We start from the raw sequence: 18,964 nt of genomic DNA on the forward strand, positions 1-18,964 counted from the left end.
TGAAAGGAAGTCTGGTTGAAGCCAACACTAGCCAAGGGCAGCGAGATGAACTGTCAGTCAGTTCTTCCTCATGCTGGACTTGAAAACTTGGCATTGGTTCCCCAACAAGGACACATGGTGCCAACTCCCTAGCTATCTAGGGAATAGAAAGCATGAAGCAAACCCCGTGTGAGGTCACAGACTACAGGGTCTATATGGGTCAAATTTCCACCAAAAATGATCAAAGTTTTGTTCTTACCTCTCTTCACAATTTTGAGGAGCCACAAGCTAGGGAGTAGCCAGTCCCCCCATCACTTCTGTGGTCCATTGATGGGGAAGTTCAGCCAATCACATTCTGTTTAGGGTGTGTCCCCCTGAGGCCAAGAAAAGAAAATAAAAACACCCAGGTGCGCTCGTCTCTTTCTTTTTGTTCTCTGCACTCCTGGTCGCTGGAACCCTGGTTGTATAAGTTCCCTTTTTCCGTTTTATTAAAACAAAATCTATTATATTAAGCTGGTCTGGTTAATTTTAACTTATCGATCAACCACGCCCCCTTCAGTCCATACCCTTTGGTTCTTTCTTTGAGCAACACAATATGTGTTAAGAGTCTGAGACACAGTGCTCTCTATCCACCTTATTCCCTAAAGGAGGGAGAGAGCTCTTGGATACACTGTTGTCCCCATATATGTACATCAGAATAAATATTAAGACTTGTTTTATGTGACCACATGTAGTGATATTATGTTTGTGTTTAAACAAATAAAGCTTGCCTAAAGATCAGAGTGCAGACCGTAGCCACTAGAGACCAGGGAGTAGTGTCACACACCTTTAATCCCATCACTCAGGAGAGAGAGAGAGACAGAGGGATCTCTGTTAGTTCAAGGGCACTCTGGGCTACACAAGATCAAATCTGTCTAAAAGAGAAACAGAGCTCACTCAAGGTGATCCCAGCACCTAGGATCACACGCCTTTAATCCCAGCATTAGGAAGGTGGGGACAGGAGCGATATGGCTGGGTGGAGAGAAGAATATAAGTGACAGGAGGCAGGAACTCATTGTAGTCTGAGGTTTGGTAGAGACAGTTGCAGTCTGATGTTTGGTAGAGATGGTTGCAGTCTGAGGTTTGGTGAAAACGGATACAGTCTGAGGACAGGATCACCCCTTTGTTCTGAGTATTGGTAGAGGTAAAAGAACTCTCTAGTGGCTGGCCACTCTGCTTCTCTGATGTTCAACATTAACCCTTATATCTGATTCTAGGATTTTATTAATACAAATTAGAATTCATGCTATAACCACAGAATTCAAAGGTAAAAAAAATGCAACAAGTTTAAGAAAGCAATGTTTAGTTTGAGGGGCAACTAATCTGTAATCCCTAGAATGTAAATTTGTAAATGTATATAACATCACCAACTAGCAACAAATATTTTTCTTCCTTCCTTCCTTCCTTCCTTCCTTCCTTCCTTCTTTCTTTCTTTCTTCCTTTCTTTCCTCCTTTCTTCATTTCCTCCTTCCTTCCTTTCCTCCTTCCTTTCCTCCTTCCTTCCTTCCTTCCTTCCTTCCTTCTTTCTTTCTTTCTTCCTTTCTTTCCTCCTTTCTTCATTTCCTCCTTCCTTTCCTCCTTCCTTCCTTCCTTCCTTCCTTCCTTCCTTCCTTCCTTCCTTTCTTCCTGATGGCTTACAATTCAGTTTAGTTCATTATGACATAGGCAGACACAGTGCTGGAGTGGTAGCTGAGACTTCTACATCTGGATAGGTAGGCAGCAGGAAAAGAGAGTGAGCCTTTGAGCCTGGTTCAAGCTTCTTAAATCTCAAAGTCCACCCCCAGTACACCCTTCCTCCAAGACCACACCTACTCCTACAAGGCCATATCTCCTAATACTGCCACTTCCTATGAATCTTTGGAGGTCATTTTCATTCAAACCACTACACCTTTAAAATTATAGTTTGCTGCACAGAAGAAAAAGTGGAAGTTGTCACAAGTAGCAACAAATAGAGCACCATATTCATTTCTATTGCAGATAACAAGTTCTTCAAAGCTTAGCCACTTAAGACAATATTCACTTACTAATTCATAGAAATGTAGGAATTCCAGCATGATTGACAGGGTTTTCTGCTCAGGGTCTCATGAGGCAAGATCAATGTGGGCCAATTCACTGAGGGTGGAATCTTTTTTTTTCTAAGTCAGATTTTTGCCAGTCAGTTTCCCGTGGTTGTAAGAACTTGCCAGAAGGTCTTCTCAGAGGTTTTCAGTATCCTCCACCACAAACACTTCATTATCTTCAAGGCTACTCAAATAAATTCTCTCATTTCTGGTACCTTTCGTGCTGTCTTTTTCTGTCCTCAGGACCAGTGGTTCCTTTGGAGACATCTCTAATTGGGTCTACCTTGGAATATCTCCATTCCTTTAAGTCAATGGTGTCACACAGCATCACCAGTCACAGGAGCGATGCCCCGGACTCACACTTAAGGAGCTCCTTCGGAGTCCTAATACAGATATTAGCAGCATGTGTGGCCAGAGAGCAGCTGTGTAACATGTATGATCTCATGAGAGCACCAAAGTGTTACCTCCCTTAGCATGAAGGCTTTTCTGTGAAATAGGTGCATGAAATTTTGATTTTTCCTTATCATACTTCTTCTTCAAGGACTTTTATGATGATATCATATTACTTTTCTAATCCAAGAAAACCCCAACATTAGTTAGATGAAGAATTAGTTACCAAGCTAGGATAGTAATACATGACTAATAGGCACTGTTCTGTGGAATTGAGGGTCTATAGCTGCCAGTTTGCTTTTTTATCCGTCTGTCCATCCATCCATCCATCCATCCATCCATCCATCCATCCCCTCACCTTGTGGTGGAGTTATAAGCTGACCCTTTCCCTGCAGAACCCTGTGGCACTGAGCCACTTCTATGGAACCTCTCTGAAAGATCTTCAGATATTTTGATTAGAAAAAAAAGATTCTAAAGGCAAGTAGCATTTTTTTTGTTATTATTCCCAGGGGGTAGAGGATATTGAAACCTAATTATTCAAACCACTTGAGAAATACTTCCTGATTTCTGTTTTCTCACTGATATCCAGACGACTTGATAATGTTGAGGGTTTTGAAATTTCCCATCTCTTCTGTGAACAGAAAACACCAGCTTCTCAGAAATAACTAAAATGAAGCAGAAAAACTCTTGGCTCAAATTTACTTTGCAGTCTGACATGTCAGAAGGACCCAGAAGCCAAACTCTCTCCCCAAACAGAAGTGTAGCCCTGGGAAAACCAGAAACACACAAGAAGTAGAAAGTCTGGTAGTGGGAAGCCCCTCCACTAGCATGAGAAAGAGGAATGAATTTCTCAAAGAGAAAAACAGCAGCAAGAGGCAACGTCCTGTTGGATATATTAGCTGGCTTTCTCAGGGAGCCCTGTGCTGCCTACAATCTGGGGTTCAAGTGAGAGATTCAGAAATGCCAGTCAAGCTTGCTCTAGACCAAAAGGTCTAGAGGTCACACTGGCATAATTAGTCTGTGAGCTTACTCTTCTCTCACCCTTCTAGGCCCTTTCCTTCTTCTTGGTTCCCACTCATGTCCAGAATCCTCTATGAGTCCCACCCACTCCTATCCAATACAGAGATCATTATGAATTTGTTTTCAACCAAGATATTTTTAGGAAGGGTGTTATATTGCAATGCATGGTTTGTAAAATGTGGGAAAGTCTTGATAATAACAAGGAATATTTTTTCTAAAAGCAGAAGGACCAGTAAAGAGGTTAGTTCTTCTTGAAAACCTGTGTCATCTGCATTCTGGGTGTCTGTTCCATGATAGCAAGATATGTTTTTGCATATTGTTATTCTGACTCACACATGGGCCACAACAGTTCTAATGCGTGGAAGTCTTAAATGGGGTTAATAGTGGGAAGGGGCATCAAGAGATACAGAAAGTTCATTCTGAAATGACAATGTGTAACAATGTCACGCATCTTCCACACTATCAAAGGAGAATCACAGGAGAAAAGGGATGTATAGAGCCTCATGAAAGATGCAGCAATGAACACATGTAGTTGGTATTGGGGCATGCACTTATATAGCTGTGCCTAACAGAAATAGAGCAAAAATCTGGGCACAAACTTCCTCAGGCTCTGACACTGTTGCCCCCTTCCAAACCAGTAGCATTTGATGGATCCTTTTCTGAGTGTGATTTTCAATTCAAATGTCATGAGATAATTGACTAGAATGTGAAGGGGATAATAATCCCCTCATGTGTTGTTCTAAGATTCAACCTCTAAATTCTTACTGTATGTCAGATTCTCCTTTGGTAGACTAAGGATGAAATGGTACTGGGGTACTGAGCTTCCTTTAATAGAAGCAGGGACTGTAAAGAAAAGGAAGAGATTGGATGCTGGGTGAAATTGCCACCAAGTAAAGACAAAGAGTGTTGTCACCCCACCCCACCAATCCCAGGTGTAAATAATTACTCTCAATTGTCTTTATTTTTAAAATCAAAACTTATTTTTTAAAAGTAATTTTTCTTATTCTCACTTTTAAAAATCATGGCTGTAGGATACTATTACATACCACTTTAAAAAAATGGCCATTCTTTGTAGGCCTGGCTGGCCTGAAAATTACTAAGTTGGCCAAGATGGCCCCTAATGTATGCTAATCCTCCTGCCTCTGCCTTCTAAGTTCTGGGATTCCATGGGTACACCACCACACCTGACTCTATATAGAGACTGCTCATTCGTTTCCTGGCTGTTCAGACCCAAAATAATTACACATAAACTATATTAACTGCAGTGCTGTTTGGCCAATAGCTTAAACATATTTCTAGCTAGCTATTACATCTTAAATTAACACATTTCTATTATTTTATATTTCACTATGAGGCTGGTGATTTACTAGTACCAGTGCACAGGCATCACCTCCAACAGCTACATAGCGTCCCTCTGACTCTGCCTTCTTTCTCTTCCTCTATCTGCTTGAAATTCCTGCCTTGCCCTATTCTGTACCCAGATTTTTTTATTAGCCAATGGTATTCACAGGATACAGAAGGGAATCCCACATCACCTCCCCTTTTCTGTCTAAATAAAAAGGAGGGTTTTTAACTTTAACATAGTAAAATTACATATAACAAAATAGGTATCAAGTAAGAATTACAGTTATAATATTTATATCTACTTTATCTTTTATCATAACTAAGAAAAACCATAATTATAACTATCTATTCTTCAACTCCATCAAAAACCCCAGAAGGATATAACATTGCCTAAGTAAACAGGAAGTGTATTGTAGGCAACTTCCATAACTCTAAAATTGACAGAGTTCTTCCGTAACTTTGGGGCACCCATCTTCAGCCTGCAGGCCCATAGTATCTGGTAGACTTTTTCATGAAGCACAAAATTTCAAAGATAGTTCCTCCTATATTGTAAATTTGTCAGTCACTTTCTTCTTTGTCCTGCAGAATGTCTGGCAGACTCTTTCATGAAGCAGGAATCACAAAGGACAGTCTCACCTTTAGGCAAGTTCAAAAGTCATTTATCTGTGGGTCCTGCATATCTAGTTCATACAGCATAACATCAAGCAGTCCGAGAAAGACCAGTTTCTTGCCCAAATGTTTAACAAACTCCATAAAGAGCATCTTCGATGCCTATCTTCCTATTGAAGTAGATTGGTGCTGCCAAAAGCAGATGTGTCTCATTGTCATGAAAAGTCCTAAGTTCTTGAAATATTTAAAATGCCATATTCTGTAGTTTTTGAAAGGTTTGAAGAATAACTATCCATCTGAAGTATATCTCTGTACATCTAGAAAACCTAACTACATGACTACAACCTTGACTGTTATAAATGACTATTGATTAACCTGTATTTCTGAATACATCATTACATTTTTTAATGAGCTGCACAAACGCAATACCTTAATCAAGAGCAAAAATATAACAAAATTGACTTTAAAATTGTGTCAATAGATCAAGATCCATACCAATGCAAAGTATTCATCTCTATAGCATATCCCTCTTTAAATGTAAACAAACATTTATAAACAATCATTTAGGATATTTGGGCATAGTTCTCTCTCCAAACTGCTTCCTGCTATTTTTTGGGCAAAGTAATTTTGAGATTCACAGAGACCTTTCAGGGGATCTTGGTCCATTAAACCACATTAGTCTGGAAAGAATCCACAGGTTCTCATCCTTTGTGGAAGCAAAAACAGAACCTCTTTTCCAAAGCATCATATCCTTAGACCCAAACTTTGAAGTCAAGATACCATTAAAGTATATATGTTGGTTTAGCTTAGCAACCCATACAATGAAATGTCTCTCTGTACTTAGCTCATTCACACTCAAAAAATTCACAATAATATACATAATTCAGACTTTCTGTGTATATTCCATCTTTACGTGACTTAGTTTTCTTTATTCCTTTAATCTATTATTGTCTGTACTCTGTCTCTTTAAAGACTTTACTTTTCTTTAAACCATTTACTTCATTTTATAACTATTTCTTCTTTCTCCCAAGCCTATGTACATTTATCCAACACTGTGACACATGTAGAGGTCTTTTTAATCTGAATCTGTCTTTATTGTGTATCTGTAATAATTTTCTGACCAGGACCACTTCTTAAAATACTAAGTGGCATGGCTAGGACTAAGGCTGCTTTGCCTTTTGGCTCTGCCCAATAAACATGGTGGAGGTCTGTTTACTGCCAGTTCTGTAAGCCATTCTCTCCGCCCCAGCTCCAGGGATGCAGCTGTCCGTTTTGTCATCAATTAACCTGTAGCACTCTGCTCACAAACCCCATTCAAATGCCTGGCCTCCTGAAAGAACTAGAGCTGTTCATGCAACTAGCACAAACCAGGAAGCCTTATTAAAGGAGCTGCTTAGTTTTTGCTGCCAACACTGAGTCAGGAAGACCTCTCTTAAAGGAGCTGAGGTGGCCTACTCACTGCCAGCACAAAGAGACCATCTAAAAAATACCACTACCAAGAAGCTGCACTGAACTCTGTTCTTTTGTGTCTAGAATTTCTCTTTAAGCTCTCCCAGGCTTTATGTGGCTGTAGCTGTCCCATGTTGGTGTACCAGTTCTGTTGGTGGAGGCTTCTGGTTTGGTTCCTGGCCACTGCAACCTGAAATAATCTCACAGAAACTATATTAATTTCAATATTGTTTGACCAATAGCTTAAGAGTATTTATAGCTAGGTCTTACATCTTAGATTAACCCATTTCTATTATTTTATATTTTGCCACAAGGCTGGTGGTTTAATGGTACCAGCGTGTTGGTGTCTTTCTCCTTCTGGCAGCTACCTGGCATTCCTCTGACTCTGCCTTCTTTCACCTCCTCTATCTGCTTGGAATTCCTGCCTTGCGCATTTCTGTGTTGCAATAGGCCTAAAGCAGCTTCTTTATTACCCAATGGTATTCACAGCCTACAGAGGGAAATCCCATAACACCTGACAATTTTACCCTCTTCTAATTTCTATATAAATGAAACAACCACATATGCATCTTTTTATAACTGGCTGGTTTTGCTCAATGCAAGGCAATTTAGTAACTTCTATGATCATGGCTTTGGGCTCTGGTGAGGGCTTTGCTGTTTTTCGTCTGAATCTATCTTTATTGCATAGCTACAATCATTTTCTGACCAGGACCACTTATTTTGTTTAATGCTAAGCAGACATGGCTAGGACAATCTCTGTGATCCTGCCTGCTTGCTCTACCCAGTCCAACATGGCAGAGGCATGCTCACTCTCTCTGAGACTGCTGGGTGGGAACTATCCTCACCACTTCAACTCTGGGAAGTATGGTTCAGCATATAAACCTTTTTCATCCAAGTAAAAGTTAAAGATGCCATGCAGGGCACTGTGCAGTCTGGAAATACCTCTGTGTATGGCAATAGGAATCTACCATGCTCTTCTGCCTGTGCACTCCTAGCAGACACAATCCCGCTGCTTGCCAGATGGGAGCTGCTGAGTTGTGGGCATGGTCTCAGCTACTTTCCTCCTGATCCCAAATTCACACATGAGCAACTGGACTCAAAGCGGGTGGTGGGCATCAGCCCCAAACATTTCAGAACATGCTGCATGCCATTCTGTTGGCAGAGGCTGCTCGTTCATTGAAGAAGGCTGCTAGTATGTTTCCCAACCACCGTGACCCACCTCTGCATGCTGTGAATATACTTTATTACCATTGGTTAATAAAGAAGCTGCTTTTGGCAAATGGCTTAACAGAGTAAAGCTATGCTGGAAAACTAAGCTGAATGCTAGGAGAAAATAGGCAGAGTCAGAGAGAAGCCATGTAGCCACCAGAGGAGAAAGACATGAGCTGCTAGCCAGAACCTTGGTGGAAGGTCACACACCTCATGGTAAAATATAAAATAATGGAAATGGGTTAATTTAAGACATAAGAATTAGTTAAAAAATAAGCTATTGGCCAAACAATATTACAATTTGTACAGATTTCTTTGTGATTATTTCGGGAGTCAGGGCATCCAGGAAACAAATGAGTGAGCAGCCTCCCCAACAGGGGTTTAACCTGAAGACCAAAAAAGCAAAGAAGCCAGTCACTGGCTCTTGCCTTGACCTCAGTCCATAAATGGTGATCCTGTGTTGTGGGACAATGATCTTATAAGATTTGTCAGATGCATTGTTTTAATACAATTTAATTTAATAAAACACTGATTGGCCGTTAGCCAGGCAGGAAGTATAAGTGGGGTGCCCAGGCAGGAAGTAGAGGTGGGGCAATGAGAACAGGAGAATTCTGGGAAGAGGAAAGATGCAGCCTGCAGTCATCACCCAGATGCAGAGGAAGCAAGATGAGAAATACAAATGAAATGTGACTACATTTGTCTAAAATAAAAAAGAAGACTAAGCTAATATAAGGAAAATATGTACAATAAGTATAATAACAATATTTAATATATACAGGCAATAAATATATCAATAATATTTAGGTCATTTGAATATGATAAATTCAGAGAAACTACTCCTTATCTGTCCTATCTTGGTGAGTTCAAAATCTTGTACCTAATTAACTTTCTATTATAACTTCCTTTTTGTATCAAGTAAACAAAAAAAACCTATAACCATAACTATCTTCAACTTCCTCAGAGACCCAAGAATGAAATAATATTAACTGAGTAAGCAGAAAATGCAAATGACTTCCAAAAATGTGAGTAATGACAGAAATAATTGGCTGCCTGGACAGTAACCCAAAGTTCCTTTTCAATGTTGGGGCATCCATTTTTGGTCTATAGGCCTAGCATATCTGACAGACTTTTCTGTGAAGCAGAAAATTCTGAAGGGCTTTCCCTCCTTCTAGAATGCTTCTAGAATCCTTCCTGCTTCTAGAATGGAACAAAATCAAGCTGCTGCAAATGAGATTCAAGGAGCTCAAGCTCCATATAAGCTGGTAGTTGAACTTGGTGGTAAGTTTGTCTGTGTCTGCAGTATTTGTGGGCTTATTGCTGCTGCCTGTTGTGCGGTCCCTATTTCCTGGGGGGCAGGGGGAGAGAAGATGTGAACTCAATGGTACAGACTCTGGTAGATTCCAATACAGAAGCTCTTTATTGTAAACAGGTTGGGGGGGGGATTATGGGGTTAGGGAAATTAAGCTGCCACAGGAATGTCTCTAGTTGGTCCTTTTGAAACTAGTGGTCATTGCTGGCATGTTGTGATTGGTTAGGAGCACACATTATTAGTTACCATGCTTTTGGTCTGCAGACAGGTCATCTTGGCCAATTTTTCTTACTCATTGTGAGTTGTTATGTGCTTGCTTATGTTGGCGTTATTGCCCTGCCTCATCTTACCCTTTTTGTTATTTTTTATTTTTATTGGGTGACCTAGTGGGAGTTATGTATTTTCATAACCCCACCTCAGGGATCCCACAGCACTTTGGGCTATACCTGTCTTAGGTTGACCTGCCAGACAGGTTCTTACCCCTCTCTGACTACCACTCCTTGAAGGGTTGGGTTCCCTAAAGGTTCCAAAAAGTCAGAAACAGGAGGAGACTTTTAGACAAATTAGGGCTTTAAATGGCCTCCTGTATTTGTGTTAGTCAAGTATGGAGCACCTCCCCTGGAGGTTTTGGTCCAGCATACTCCATAGCCATTAACACCAGGAATGTTGCTTTGTTTACCTACTGTTGTCAGGATCTTAGCTGTAGGAGACACTTAAACAAAAATATTAGAGCCACCACTACCCATCCAATAATACACCATGCAACAAGTTTAGAGGAGTCTAGCAGGGATTTATGCCATCCCATACTTGGCCAAAGAATGTAGTATATAGGTCTAGCAGATGGATCCATCCTGGGTTAAACTGTATAGGATTAACAAATTTTTGATTCCATAGTCACAATAAGCTATCTCTTAGTTGCTGTCTGGCCAAGGACATGTTAGAAACTTGATATGGAGTTAAGCAAAGGGACTGAAATCGAGGATCACAATTGGCCCTTAACAAATAGTGAAAGGTTTGTATTTTTTTCATCTAATAAATCAAGTTGTTGTTGTAAATTTATAATGGCCATATGAAAATAAGTATTAATTAACTGTTGTGTGCTGAGGCCTGCAGCTGATTGTTTTATTTATTTAAGGCATTGACCATGGCTTTTTGTTTAAATAAAAGAAGCCATAGTGACTGCTTCTCCAGCTACTGCAAGCAAGATGACTGCGGTGATTGCTGTAGTTATTAAAAAAAAACTCTCTTTATTCTAGTGGGACTCATAAGCTTTACCTTACAGTAATGGGTAGCATTGGCAACAGGCACCTTTAAGAATTCAGGAATACATATCAGGACCACACAGGAGGCTTCTTTAGGATTCCAGCAGGCAACCAGCATACAGGGGCTTATTGTGAAGTTTATATTTGTTAGCATTAGTCAATAAAAGGAAGAAGGGGAGCTGGACACAGATGGGTGTATTTTTGAAAGTAAAATTGTTTTTGGCGTTATTTGGACAGAGTCCTCAAATGATTTATTGCTCTTAAAGGTTCCATTATGGTGATTGCCTCCTCGTAAGAATAGGAGAGGTCTATAGTCTATGCAAGCATGATTTCCACAGAGGGGCCAATTGCCAAATGTTGGCCGATTGACCCGAGTGGGATTTCTTGCAGGAAAATTTGTTAGTGCTTATCCAATCATTAGCCCAGGGTGCTCTCATCCAAATGAATAACTTCGTTTTCCCCCTAACAAACGACCAGATATGAGAAATAAAATGATCCCAGAATATGGGCAGTTCAATTATTGTAGGGTAGGAGCATAGTACAGTGAGGAGTCATCTGGGTTGTTTTCCTGGTCTGTGGTTGACCGAATATCTTGACTCGGCACCCATATTGGTTTGATTTGGCTCTGTGGAAACACACAAGCATAACCTCACCATCTTGTTAAGAGGCATGAGTTAGGGGACCCCTCCATCTTACCAGTGGAAGTGGAGTTTCCTTGGGGAAGGAAGCCCAGTGTTTATAAGTAGGGCTAAGGCCTTGCTCATCAAAGACCAAGAAATTTTTTTGAAGAGGACCTCCTCTAAGGCTTGGTGAGGATCTTTTTTTTTTTTTTCCTGAGGAGACCTTGGCCAGTAAGTTTATTCTTTTAGGGGTCAGCTTATTCTTTCCATAATAGCCTGGCCTTAGGGATTATAGGGAATTCCTGTTGAGTGTTTAATTTTCCAGCTCTGTAAGAAGTACTTAAAGGTTTGAGAGGCATACACTGGATCACTGTCAGTTTTTATTGCCCAGGGTACCCTCATAACCAACATGGCTGTCTTTAGTGCCTTGATGGTCTTCTCCCCTGTTTGGGCCAAAGCATACACAAAAGAGGAATGGGTGTCAATAATTACATGTATTATATTTAAGCTTGCCAAAGGGGGCATAATGAGTGACATCCATCTGCCAAAGTGCATTGGGAACCAATCCCCTGGGTTTATGCCTGCCTTATTGAAAGGTCCCAGTGGGGCCAATGGGGCACAGGTGGTATAAGTTCTAGTTAAATGTTTACAGGTAGGCAAGGGTAAATCAGGTCATAGCTTCCCCTCTGGGGAAGGGGCACCATTCATGATGGGCCCCAGGGTGAGCCTGTGAGGAGGGGGCAGCAAAGCAAAAAGTGGTCAGAAGACGTGGGATGAGCGGCAACTAGCCTGCATCTAGGTTCCCATGCTCAGCTCCAGGGTCAAGCTAGGGAAAGTCACCGCTGTCTAAGAAGATTCCAGTCCCCAAATGGAAAGGGGATTCAACCACAGTCAAACGGCCAAAGCCTTTCCATGAATTAAGAGACCAGCCACCGCCCTGATGGCTCTTTAATAAGTGGTCACGTAACTGGGTTAATTGAGAAGAGAGACTAGGAGAGGAAGTCCAACAGTCCAGACTTGGAAGAGCAGTCAGGACTCCCTGTAAAGAAGAGAGCCTCAGACAGCCCCAGGCAAAAGTCCTCAGTTGCTCTCAGGCCCTGAGGGAGTCCGCATGAGGACAAGGATGGATGGAAAGAGAAAGTAGCGTTTGCGCACCTAGTATGCTGCATGTAGTGAGGAACGTCTGTGGTTTGTTAGGTCACGGCCATTATGCTCATCCAGTGACTCTGAGTGAAAAGGACCTGTCGGAGGCTCCTTTATTGCTTCTACCTCCAGGATGATCAGCCCTTATGTGGAGATACCGGGATGAACCGAATCATGATGGAGAGTTCCTAACCAGGAAGACAAACAGGGGAAAACAAAGAAAATACAGGTATAGGAAAGAAAGCCCCAAACTCACCAGAGGCTTAGAAAACAAAAACGGGGGTCAACTCTGTGAAAACAGCCGAAGAGGGTGAACTCAAGCCGCCAGTGGAGAGTCAGGATGGAGTGGTAGGCAAAATGCCCAAAAGAGGGTAAAGAGGACAGAAGAAGGGAGCAAAAGTAAGAAATCCATCCACTTTGGGTGCCAGTTGTAGTTTAGTGGGCTTGTTGCTGCTGTCTGTTGTGCAATCCCTGTTTCCTGGGGGACAGGAGGTGAGAAGATGTAAAGTCAATGGCACAGACTCCAGGAGATTCCAATAGAGAAGCTCTTTATTGTAAGCAGGTTGGGGGTGGAGTTATGGGGTTAGGGAAATTAAGCTGCCACAGGAACGTTTCCAGTTGGTCCTTTTAAAACTGGCGGTCACTGCTGACGTGTTGTAATTGGCTAGGTGCATGCATCATTAGGTACCATACTTTTGGTCTGCTGACAGGTCGTCTTGGCCAATTTTGCTTACTCATTGTGAGTTTGCATGAGCTTGCTCGTGCTTGCGATGGCCCTGCCTCACATGTGGTACCGGCTTTAGAGTCATGAAGGAAACACAAGTTATGAGGTCATGGAATTTTCCTCCACTGATTCAGAGAACCACTAAGCCCAGGTTTGTGGTAGGGGAAGATTTTGGGTAAAGCCGGGAGCTGGGACAATGATGTCTCAATTGTGTTGTAGATTCTAAGACGGAAATGCAAGACCCTTGGTATATCTGCCAAGGAGAGCTCAAGTGAAAAGCCTGAGAGACAGGAGGAGATGGGGTCAAGGGTTGGATCTTGCAGGTAGCAATGATCGAGGGATAGAAACACGGAAGCATTTTTACCCTAGACACAGAGCTTGTCCCTTTCAGTTTAGTCTTTACTTTGGTCCAGAGTTTCCTTACTATACTTCTATTCTTTCATTATGAAACTGTAATGCCCACTCTGTGCCATTATATGTCGAAAGTATGTGATTCGCTGTCTGATTTTCTAAAGGATTTAAATTTAAGAGACTGCCATGAGTCGAAGAAGAGACTTTGGATTTTTAAACAATATTGAGACGATGAAAGACTACTGGGACTTTTGAAGTTGGTGTGAAAACATTTTACTTTATGATAAGGCCACAAAGTGAGTGGCCACAGTGATTTGAATGAGATGCCCCCATAGTCTTGGGCATTTGAATGCTTGGTCCCCAGTGTGTGACACTGTTTGGAGAGGCTTAGGAGGTGTGGCCCTGTCGGAGGAAGTGTGTCACAGAGGGCGGTCTTGGAGACTTCACAAGTCAGGCACTATTCCCAGTTCATCCACTCTGCTGCCTGTTTGCAGTTCAAGGCTGGTCCTGAAACTATGCCTGCCTACTGCCACAAGACCGCTGCCCTCTATAGGTGGCTTTGGTCCTGGTGTTTTATCACAGCAGTAGAAAGCTAATACAGGGCCCTTCTTTTGGGTACTAGAGACAACTGAGAGAGCTCCTCTGGGGCCCTTCAATAAGGTTTCCTAAAGTCTCTCCCTCTGTTATTATTGACTTGGGAGTTAGCATTTCAGTACATGGATTGTGGTAATCACAAACATGCAGCCAGATATGAGAAGCAGAGGTGTGGTTGAGGGGAACTAGGTGCCTGAGCAAATGGTTTGAAACGAGTTATCTGGGAGTACCCCAGTCTCCATTCTCAGGCTCTTCACTCTTCTGATATATGTATAATTTCACTATTCTCAGGGGTATTTTGGTATTTGAATATGGAGTTAAGTTGATGTGGTGGTTTGAATGAGAATGCCCCTGCCCCAGACATTCACATGTTTTTTTAAACTCTTTTTTTTTATTTAAAAAATTTCCATCTCATCCCCTCTTCCTCCCTTTTCCCTCCCCTCCCCTCCCCCCATGCCCTCCCTCCCTCCCTTTTCAGGCCAAGGAGCCATCGGGGTTCCCTACTCTATGTTAAGACCAAGGTCCTCCCAACTCCCCTCTGGTCCAGGAAGGTGATCAACCAAGCTGAGAAGGCTCCCACAGAGCCTGTCCATGCAGAAGAGTCAAAGATCAGCGCCTTTGTCCATGGCTTCTCCGTCAGCCTCCACGGTCGGCCACATTCAGAGAGTCTGGTTTGGTCTCATGTTCCATCAGTCCCAATCCAACTGGAGTTGGTGCTCTCCCGTTAGTTCTGTCCCACCGTCTCCATGGGTGAACGCACCCCTCACGGTCCTGACTTTCTTTCTCATGTTCTCTCTCCTTCTGCTCCTCATCAGGACCTAGGGAACTCAGTCCAGTGCTCCAATGTGGGGCTCTGTCATTTTCTTCATCTATCGCCAGGTGGAGGTTCTATGGTGATATGCAAGAAATTCATCAGTATGGGTATAGGAACTGGCCTTTTCAGGCTCCCTCTCCTCAGCTGCCCAAGGAACTAACTGGGGGCGTCTCCCTGGAAACCTTGGAACCCCTCTAGGGTCAAGTCTCTTGACAAACCTCAGGTGGATCCCTAAATTAAGATATATGCTTCCCTGCTCCCATATCCACCCTTCCTGTATCCCAAGCATCCCATTCCTCCGAGCTCCCCCCATTCTCCCCTTCACGCTTTTCTCTCCCCATCTTCCCTTGGCTGCATCTCGCCCAACCCTCAAGTTCCCAATTTTTGCCTGGCGATCGTGTCCACTTCCAATATCCAGGAGGATTACTATATCTTTTTTGGGGGGTTCACCTTCTTATTATCTTCTCAAGGTTCCCAAATTATAGGCTCGATGTCCTTTAATTATGGCTAGAAACCGATTATGAGTGAGTACATCCCATGTTCATCTTTTTGGGTCTGGGTTACCTCACTCAGAATCGTGTTTTCTATTTCCATCCATTTGCATGCAAAATTCAAGATGTCATTGTTTGTAGTATTCTAGCATGTATATATTCCACAGTTTCTTCATCCATTCTTCCACTGAAGGGCATCTAGGTTGTTTCCAGGTTCTGGCTATTACAAATAATGCTGCTATGAACATAGATGAGCAAATGCTTTTGTAGTATGATTGGGCATCTCTTGGGTAGATTCCCAATAGTGGAATTGCTGGGTCCTGGGGTAGGTTGATCCCGAATTTCCTGAGAAACCGCCACACTGCTTTCCAAAGTGGTTGCACAAGTGTGCATTCCCACCAGCAATGGATGAGTGTACCCCTTACCCCACAACCTCTCCAGCAAAGGTTATTATTGGTGTTTTGGATTTTAGCCAATCTGACAGGTGTAAGATGATATCTCAAAGTTGTTTTGATTTGCATTTCCCTGATAGCTAGTGAGGTTGAGCATGACCTTAAGTGTCTTTTGGCCATTTGAAATTCTTCTGTTGAGAATTCTCTGTTCAGTTCAGCGCCCCATTTTTTAATTGGGTTAATTAGCATTTTATAGTCTAGTCTCTTGAGTTCCTTATATATTTTAGAGATCAGACCTTTGTCAGTTGCAGGGTTGGTGAAGATCTTTTCCCAGTCAGTAGGCTGCCTTTGTGTCTTAGTGACAATGTCCTTTACTTTACAGAAGCTGCTCAGCTTCAGGAGGTCCCATTTATTCAATGTTGCCCTTAATGTCTGTGCTGCTGGGGCTATACGTAGGAAGCGGTCTCCTGTGCCCAAATGTTGTAGAGTACTTCCCACTGTCTCCTCTAACAGGTTCAGTGTGTTCAGATTGATACTGAGGTCTTTAATCCATTTGGACTTGAGTTTTGTGCATGGTGATAGACATGGATCTACCTTCATTCTTCTGCAGGTTGACATCCAGTTATGCCAGCACCATTTGTTGAAGATGCCCTCTTTCTTCCATTGTGTACTTTTGGCTCCTTTATCAAAAATCAGGTATTCAGCCGGGCGGTGGTGGCGCACGCCTTTAATCCTAGCACTCGGGAGGCAGAGGCAGGCGGATCTCTGTGAGTTCGAGACCAGCCTGGTCTACAAGAGCTAGTTCCAGGACAGGCTCCAAAGCCACAGAGAAACCCTGTCTCGAAAAATCAAAAAAAAAAAAAATCAGGTGTTCATAGGTTTGTGGTTTAAGATCTGGGTCTTCTATACGATTCCATTGGTCAACTTCTCTGTTTTTATGCCAATACCAAGCTGTTTTCAATACTGTAGCTCTGTAATAGAGTTTGAAGTCAGGGATGGTAATGCCTCCAGAAGTACCTTTACTGTATAAGATTTTTTTGGCTATCCTGGGTTTCTTGTTTTTCCATATAAAGTTGATTATTGTCCTCTCAATCTCTGTGAAGAATTTTGATGGGACCTTGATTGGGATTGCATTGAATCTATAGATTGCTTTTGGTAGAATTGCCATTTTTACTATGTTAATCCTTCCAATCCATGAGCAGGGGAGATCCTTCCATTTTCTGGTATCCTCTTCAATTTCTTTCTTCAAAGACTTAAAGTTCTTGTCAAATAAATCCTTCACTTCCTTGGTTAGAGTTACTCCCAGTTATCTTATGCTAATTGTGGCTATTGTGAAAGGTGATACTTCTCTGATTTCCCTCTCTGCTTCCTTATCCTTCGTGTATAGGAGTGCGACTGATTTTTTGGAGTTGATCTTGTAGTCTACCACATTACTGAAGGAGTTTATCAGCTGTAGGAGTTCTTTGGTGGAGTTTTTGGGGTCGCTTATGTACACTATCATATCATCTGCAAATAACAAAAGTTTAACTTCTTCCTTTCCAAATCGAATCCCCTTGATTCCCTTATGTTGTCTTATTGCTATTGCTAAAACTTCAAGCACTATATTGAAGAGATAAGGAGTGGACAGCCTTGTCGTGTTCCTGAATTTAGTGGGATAGCCTTGAGTTTGTCTCCGTTTAATTTGATGTTAGCTGTCGGCTTGCTGTAAATAGCTTTTATTATATTTAGGAATGACCCTTGTATCCCTAATCTCTCCAGGACCTTTGTCATAAAAGGGTGCTGAATTTTGTCAAATGCTTTTTCAGCATCTAATGAGATGACCATATGGTTTTTTTCATACAGTTTATTTATATGATGGATTACATTGATAGATTTTCGTATGTTGAACCAGCCCTGCATCTCTGGGATGAAGCCTATTGATCGTAGTGGATAATTTTTCTAATGTGTTCTTGGATTCAGTTTGCCAGTATTTTATTGAGAATTTTTGCATCAATGTTCATGAGTGAGATTGGCCTGTAATTCTCTTTCTTTGTTGAGTCTTTGTGTGGTTTAGGTATCAGGGTAACTGTAGCTTCATAGAAGGAATTTGGCAGTGACTCTTGTGTTTCTATATTATGAAATACCTTAAGGAGTATAGGTACTAGGTCTTCTTGGAAGTTCTGGTAGAATTTCGCATTGGAACCATCTGGTCCTGGGCTCTTTTTAGTACGGAGGTTTCTGATAACAGTTTCTAATTCTTCGCGACTAACAGGACTATTTAGAGCATTTACCTGGTCCTGGTTTAACTTTGGTATATGGTATTTATCTAAAAAACTGTCCATTTCTTTTACATTTTCCAATTTTGTGGCATACAGGCTTTTGTAGTAAGATCTAATGATTCTCTGAATTTCCTCTGTGTCTGTGGTTATGTCCCCCTTTTCATTTCTAATCTTATTAATTTGCGTGTTCTCTCTCTGCCATTTGATTAGTTTGGCTAAGGGTTTGTCAATCTTGTTGATTTTCTCCAAGAACCAGCTTTTTGTTTCATTGAGTCTTTGGATTGTTTTCTGTGTTTCTATTTTGTTGATTTCTGCCCTCAGTTTGATTATTTCCAGTCTTCTACTTCTCCTAGGTGAGTCTGCTTCTTTTTTTTCCAGAGCTTTCAGGTGTGCTGTTAAGTCACCAATGAGTGCTTTCTCTGTTTTCTTTAAGTGGGCACTTAGTGCTATGAACTTTCCTCTTAGCACTGCTTTCATTGTGTCCCATAGGTTTGAGTATGTTGTGTCTTTGTTTTCATTAAATTCAAGAAAGACTTTAATTTCTTTCTTTATTTCTTCCTTGACTCAGGTGTGGTTCAGTAGTTGACTGTTCAGTTTCCATGAGTTTGTGGGCTTTCTGGGGGTAACATTTTTGTTGATTTCTAATTTTAATCCATGGTGATCCGATAAGACACAGGTGGTTACTAATATTTTTTTGTAACTGTGGAAGTTTGCTTTGTTACCAAGTATATGGTCAATTTTCGAAAAGGTTCCTTGAGCCGCAGAGAAGAAGGTATATTCTTTCCTATTTGGGTGGAGTGTTCTATAGATGTCTGTTAAGTCCATTTGCTTCATTACCTCCATTAAGTCTTTCAATTCTCTGTTAGGTTTCAGTCTGATTGACCTGTCCATTGGTGAGAGAGGAGTG

This window comes from Arvicola amphibius, chromosome 6 (assembly GCF_903992535.2).
Source record: "Arvicola amphibius chromosome 6, mArvAmp1.2, whole genome shotgun sequence".
Lineage (NCBI taxonomy): Eukaryota > Metazoa > Chordata > Mammalia > Rodentia > Cricetidae > Arvicola > Arvicola amphibius.